We start from the raw sequence: 6,983 nt of genomic DNA, 5'->3' as shown, positions 1-6,983 counted from the left end.
CCAGCCTGGATGGCACAGTAAGATCCTGACTCACAAAAAATAAAAAAATAAAGTCCTATAAGTGGAGGGTGAGAGGGGGCCAAGAAAATGAAATCTAGTTCTTAATTTGGAACCCAAGAGTCCAGATAATTATTTTCTCCCCCTTTGGCCAAAGACCAAAGCCTCCCTAAAATGCTGAGATTATAGGCATGAATCACCACGCCCAGACAATACATGATATTTTTTTTTTTAAAGAGACAAGGTGTCGCTCTGTCACAGGCTGGAGTGCAGTGGTAAGATCATAGTTCACTGCAACCTCAAACTTCTGGGCTCAAATGATCCTCCTGCCTCTGCCTCTTGCATAGCTGGGACTACAGGCATGTGCCACCATGCCCAGCTAATTTTTATTTTGTAGAGACGGAGTCTTCCTATGTTGCCCAAACTAAGTCTCAAACTACTCCTGGCCTCCAGGTGGGGTTGCTCACACCTGTAATCCCAGCACTCTGAGAGGCTGAGGTGGGCAGATCACAAGGTCAGGAGATCAAGACCATCTGGGCCAACATGGTGAAACCCCATCTCTACTAAAAATACAAAAAAATTAGCTGGGCGTGGCAGCGCACATCTGTGGTTCCAGCTACTCAGGAGGCTGAGGCAGGAGAATTGCTTGAACCCAGGAGGCGGAGACTTCAGTGAGCCAAGATTGTGCCACTGCACTACAGCCTGGGTGCGAGATTCTGCCTCAAAAAAAAACAAAAACAAAACACTAGTGGTCTCAAGGGATCCTCTCACCTCGGCCTCCCAAAGGGCTGCCATTAGAGGCATGAACCATAGTACCAGGCCATGAATTTTAAACTGCATTGTTAATTAAAAATATATCAGCATAAATACATACCCATTTTAGTACATACTCTAGCTGTGATAAAAGCAATTAAAATATTTTTAAAGAATATCCAAGACTTAGCATGTTAATATATTATAAAATCAAAGTGAAAAAATATTAGTGATGCTGACATTTATATTAAGATTCAGATCAAGATGATAGCACATATTATTTTTGTAAATTTAATATTTCAAAGCAATAATATAAAACAGTCAGCTGTCCATGTAACATTTGTTTCTTTAAAGCAGTTGTTCTTAGGGTGTGGTCTGCTGACCAGCAGCATCAGCATCACCTGGGAACTTGTCAGAACTAACAAACCTGGGCTTGGTTTGTTTCTTAATAGAGAGATATTTAAAGTGTGTTTTAACAAGACCTCCAGGTGACTCTGATGTAATTTAAAGTTTGAGAAATATTGCCTAAGAAGTAACCTGTCTTTTTTCCTCTGATTTTTAAATTTTACTTTTATCATGAAAGTAATTTTATTCTAAAAAAATAAAGAAAAAACCAAGGAAGATTTCCATTGTCTTATTTGGGGGCTTGTTAATTATAATTAAACAGAAAAGCTACCTCTGCAATTTTCATTTGCCCTTTACATAGTTGAAAAGCAATCGTTTGCTGCCCCCTGGCTGTAAAAAGCTTCCTTATCTTTCAATAAAACTAACTTATAAAGAAAAAAATTACTTTTGCAAAGAATTGCAGTAGCATACTTTATTTATTTTAATTCTAAATATCAAATATGGCTTCTTTGGCATGTGGATTTAGAATTTTTTTTAATTTTTATTTCTATGACTTTTTTTCTGGGTATCTTTTGGTCATTGTTTGCTAACTTCATTGCTCTGTGGTTAAGCATTGTCTGAGACAAACATTTTCCCATGTGTGGCTGGATTTTATAGTGAGGAAATGCTGTTTCATCATGTTCAATCTGCATGTAGTTATTTAATTGCCTGCTTAAACTGTATTTGTGAGAGCTCTTGTGGTGGCTTCATCATTTCTCCCTAGAGTTCTGTCCCTTTTTTTTAATTTTTATTTTTTTGAGGCTATGTTTTATACACACACACACACACACACACACACACCCCTCTTTCTTGATGTATAACTCTTTTTATTATGTAATACTTAATTTTTTCTCTATGAGCCTTTTTGCCTTAATCTATTCTGTCTGATACTAACATTCAAAGCAGATTTCTTTTTACTTGCCTATTTTAGATGTCTCTTGTACATAGCACAAAATTGGATTAATCTATTCTGTGAATATTAATATTTTGGTTAAAGCATTTATTCCATTAACATCTTCTGGATTAATATATTTGAATGTTACATTTTTCTTCTATTTTTTTCTCTAGCTTCTTTTGCATATTTTTGTCATTCTTTTTTATTTTCTGTACATTTTAAATTTATTTACTCTATTATTTCAGTAGTTCTCCTAAACAATTCTTAGCCATGTTTTTTCATTAAATCTAGATTTGGATGTATGTTACTCTCCTGATTTACATGGTTTTTTAATCATGCATTTTCATTCTTTTTTATTGATATGTCATAGTTGCACATATTTAGTTCTTTTTGAAATTTCAGAAGAATTGTTCTTGCTGTTGCATGCTGTCATGTCTTGTCTCATCATTCTTACACGTTTGCCACTTCAGTGCTTATTTGATTCTTACACTCTGATGTGATTCTTACATTCTTTGCTTTGGTTAAGTAATCAAAGGATTACTTCTTTGTCCCTGAAATACATCTTAAATGATGTCTCTTTTCTGCGGGTTGCAAACCCAAAGATACTGGGTTTTTTTTCTTTTTCTCATGGACATTTTTGGTGGTTATAAGATTTTATATTTTATTTCAGAAATTGTTCCACTACCTTCTGTCTTCCACAGTTGCTAATAAGAAGTCAGCTGTCAGCCTAACATTTGTTTCTTTAAAGCAGTTGTTCTTGGGGTGTGGTCTGCTGACCAGCAGCATCAGCATCACCTGGGCACTTGTTAGAAACAAACCTGAGTTTCTTTCGTTTCTTAATAGAGAGATATTTACAGCATATTTTAACAAGACCTCCAGGTGACTCTGATGGAACTCAATGTTTGAGAACTATTGCTTAAAAGATAACCTGTCTTTTTTCCTCTGACTGCTGCGAAGATACTCTTTTTACTATTGGTGTTCTCTGGTTCATTGTGCCTAAGATTTCTTTTTATCTCTTCAATCTGTTTATATTTTCCTTATGAAATAAAAAATCTACAGCCACTACATTTTGCAGTAATTGCCTGGGATCCTTCTCTGTCTCTCATCCTAACTCCAGTTAGAAATGGTTCATTTCTGGAGGTAGCGGCCGCCGTGAGGAGAGCCATGAATCAGGCAGTCAAGGTTTTACAGCTCTTTAAAACACTGAACAGGACCAGACAACAAGTTTTTAAAAATGATGCCAGAGCATTAGAAGCAGCCAGAATAAAGATAAATGAAGAATTCAAAAATAATAAAAGTGAAACTTCTCCTAAGAAAATAGAAGAGCTAATGAAAATAGGTTCTGATGTTGAATTGCTACTCAGAACATCTGTTATACAAGGTATTCACACCGGCCACAATACACTGAAACTGGTCCCTAGGAAAGACCTTCTTATAGAAAATGTGCCATATTGTGACACACCAACTCGGAAGCAATGAGTTTTCTAGGATAAAATAAGTCTTTGCACTTTTTCACTTTAAAATCTGTAACACTGGCAAAATCCTGGGAATGTAGACATCTTTCTCTGAACTGGCATATTGAAGATGAATGAATTACAGAATAACTTTATATTTAAATTTCATGTTGAAAGGTCATTACTGAGAACTGAAGAACATAATTAAGTATTTCTAAAGGAAATAAGAAAACATTTCATTTTGTTTGAAAATCAAATGCCATAAAGCAAAATAAATGCTTAGGGAGATACATTCACTTCTCTCTGACCTTGATGAATATTTGGTCTTGCCATAGCTATTTGAGAATGTGGTGTTTTTACAAGTTGGTGAGATTTTTTCCCATATGAAATGCAATTATTAGATTTAAATTATTAGATTAAAATGATATTTAGTCCTGAAAAATATTAAATTGTTCCAAAAAAAAAAAAAAGAAATGGTTCATTTCTTTATCTTCTGCCCGCCTCTACACCCCCATGGTTCTTAGCGGTATTTGTGTTCCTCAACTCTTTCTGCTTCCATTGCATTTATTGCTACAACTAGCTTTTAAACTTCAGTCTTCATATAAATTTCATGTAGAGTTTGTTTAAGTGCTGATTCATCAGCACACCCCAAAGAGTCTTACTTAATTGAATTGTGGTATGATCTGGGTATCATAATTACTTAAAGTGCTCCAGGGGATGTTTATGCAGCAGATTGTATTTAAGAAATAAATTCTTCTTTTTTTCTTTTTGGTTGTATGTAATCTAAAAGCTATTTACTTAGGACTTTTGTTGTGAGTTTCCATTTTGCTTTTATTTTAGCAATTGTAATTGTCCTGTAGAAATCATACATTTTTAATTTATGTATTGAGATATATAGATAGATAGATAGATGATAGATAGATAGATAGATAGATAGATAGATAGATAGATAGATATAGATATAGGTATAGATATCGGGGGTTTTGAGACAGGGTCTCATTCTTTCACCCAGGCTGGAAGTGCAGTGGCACAATCTCAGCACACCACAACCTCCATCTCTCAGATTCAAGTGATCCTCCCACCTCTGCCTCCCAAGTAGCTAGGACTACTGGCATGTGCCATCGCGCTCAGCTAATTTTTTTTGTTGTTTTTAGTAAAGACAGGGTTTTACCAAGTTGGCCAGGCTGGTCTTGAACTCCTGACCTCAAATGATCTCCCCACCTCAGCCTCCCAAACTGCTGGGATTACAGGCATAAACCACCATGCTGGGCCTATTTATGTAAATAACAGGTAAAAATAGTCCTGGCAAGGGCAGAAATACCAGTCAGTAAAAGTAACAACGAATTATTCTCTCTGTAAATATTTACATCTGTGAATTCTGAATATCCTGGGACACTGTAATTAGGGATAAAATCAAATATTGGGAGAATTATGGTAACAAGACAGCTCATAATGGAACAGTTTAGAGCAACATTTGTTTTGGACCACAAACTTGATGGAGGAGGCAGATCTTCTAAAACTGAGGAGCAGGGCTAGGTGAGGGTGAGGTTTGTGAGTGCAGAGCCAGGGAACAGCCACTCACTCTGAGCCCGCCCTGTGTTTGTCGGACACCACAAGTGCCTTCTTAAATGTACACACTTACCGAGCAGCCTGGGCTGCCTCATCCCAGTCCTGGCCCTGAGAGGAAAAACAGATCCCAATAGGAATAGAGTAAGATTTGTGGAAATAGAAAGATAGAACTGCTTTTGCCATCCTGCGGAGAAAATTAAAAGAGAAATTAAGCGGCCTTAACAGTTGTGAAAAATTAACCTATCTATTCTAACTCATTTATGGTGACAGCATTCTGATCATCCTGGTTTTCTTTCATGTATCACATAGAAATGGGACAGAACATCTCTGAGTTCATAGATCCTACAGCTGTTCTACACTCCCTGCTCCACAACCTGCCAGGGTCACTTAGATAGTGAAATCTTTTGCATTTGTATTCAGGGCCACCATTGCTTTGAGACCCTCTGATACAGCCTGCATGTATATCCCCATGCAACTCATATGGAAATGTAATTCCCAGTGTAGGAGGTGGGGCCTGGTGGGAGGTGATTGGATTATGTGGGTGGATTTCTCATGAATGGTTTAGGAGAGTACACACCAGGGAGAAGATATACAAATGCAGCATATGCGGGAAAGCCTTCAACGGCCCTTCAGCCCTTAGGAGCCGTGCAAGAACTCACCCAAAGAGAAGCCCTCTGACTGCAGTCAGTGTGGAAATGCATTCTGGACCCTCTCGACCCTGAAAATCCATGAGAGTTCACACTGGCAAGAGGCCTTACAAGTGTGATCAGTGTGGGAAGGCGTACAGCTGGAGCTGCCACCTCATTGCACACAAAAGAACACACACCAAAGAGAGGCCCTACAAGTGTCACAACTGTGGGAGAGCTTCCCAGCACCCCTCCCACCTCAAAGGACATGTGAGAAATCACACAGGGGAGAAGCCCTACGAATGCACACAGTGGGGCAAAGCTTTCCACTGGAAGTTGAACTTTAATTTGCACAAGAAGAACCACATGGTGAAAAAGACCTACAAATGCAAAGAATATGGGAAATCCTTTGGCGATCTCATGTCCCAGAGGAAACACATGAGATTCACTTTATCAAGAATGTGGAGGCCGGGCACAGTGGCTCAAGCCTGTAATCCCAGCACTTTGGGAGGCCAAGGCGGGTGGATCACAAAGTCAAGAGATCGAGACCATCCTGGTCAACATGGTGAAACCCCGTCCCTACTAAAAATACAAAAAATTAGTTGGGCATGGTGGCGCGTGCCTGTGATCCCAGCTACTCAGGAGGCTGAGGTAGGAGAATTGCCTGAACCCAGGAGGCAGATGTCACGGTGAGCCGAGATCACGCCATTGCACTCCAGCCTGGGTAACAAGAGCGAAACTCTGTCTCAAAAAAAAAAAAAAAAAGAATGTGGAATGTCAGCAGTGTAGGAAAACCCTCTGAAACCAGTCCATGCTTAAGATTCACGTGAACTCTCACACTGGAGAGAAAGCGTACGGGTGTGATCTCTGTGGGAAAGCCTTCGGCTGCATGCTCAAACCTCACCACACACAGGAAAATACACACTCAAGAGAGACATAATGAATGCACCGCTTGCAGGAAAGTCTTCAGTGATTGTTTATCCCAGAGGAGGCACATGGGCATTCACTTGTAACGAAACGCGTGGAGTGTAGGCAGTGTGCAAAGCCTTCAGGAACCAGTCAATCCTGAATATGCATGTGCGAAGCCACACAAGGGAGAAACCATAGGAATACGATCACTGTGCGAAAGCCTTCAGCATCAGCTCCAACCTGAACATGCACAGGAGGATCCATACTAGGGAAATGCCCTGCGAATGCCTTGTCTGCAGGAAAGCCTTCAGCAATCATTCATCCCAGAGGAGCCACGTAAAAACTCACCCGGGAGAGAAGCTCTTTGTTTCATCCGTGTGGAAAAGGCTCCAGTGA

At 39.1% G+C, this 6,983-nt stretch overlaps 2 pseudogenes; both read left to right on the top strand.

Annotated features, from left to right (window-relative positions):
* Positions 1-3,168: 3,168 nt before the first annotated feature.
* LOC101041788 (complex III assembly factor LYRM7 pseudogene) lies at positions 3,169-3,890 on the top strand (annotated as a pseudogene).
* Positions 3,891-4,978: 1,088 nt separating this feature from the next.
* On the top strand, positions 4,979-6,983 carry LOC141581387 (uncharacterized; annotated as a pseudogene).

Source organism: Saimiri boliviensis, chromosome 15, assembly GCF_048565385.1.
Source record: "Saimiri boliviensis isolate mSaiBol1 chromosome 15, mSaiBol1.pri, whole genome shotgun sequence".
Lineage (NCBI taxonomy): Eukaryota > Metazoa > Chordata > Mammalia > Primates > Cebidae > Saimiri > Saimiri boliviensis.
The sequence above is the reverse complement of the archived record's forward strand: the minus strand, read 5'-3'. Positions and strand labels throughout refer to the sequence as shown.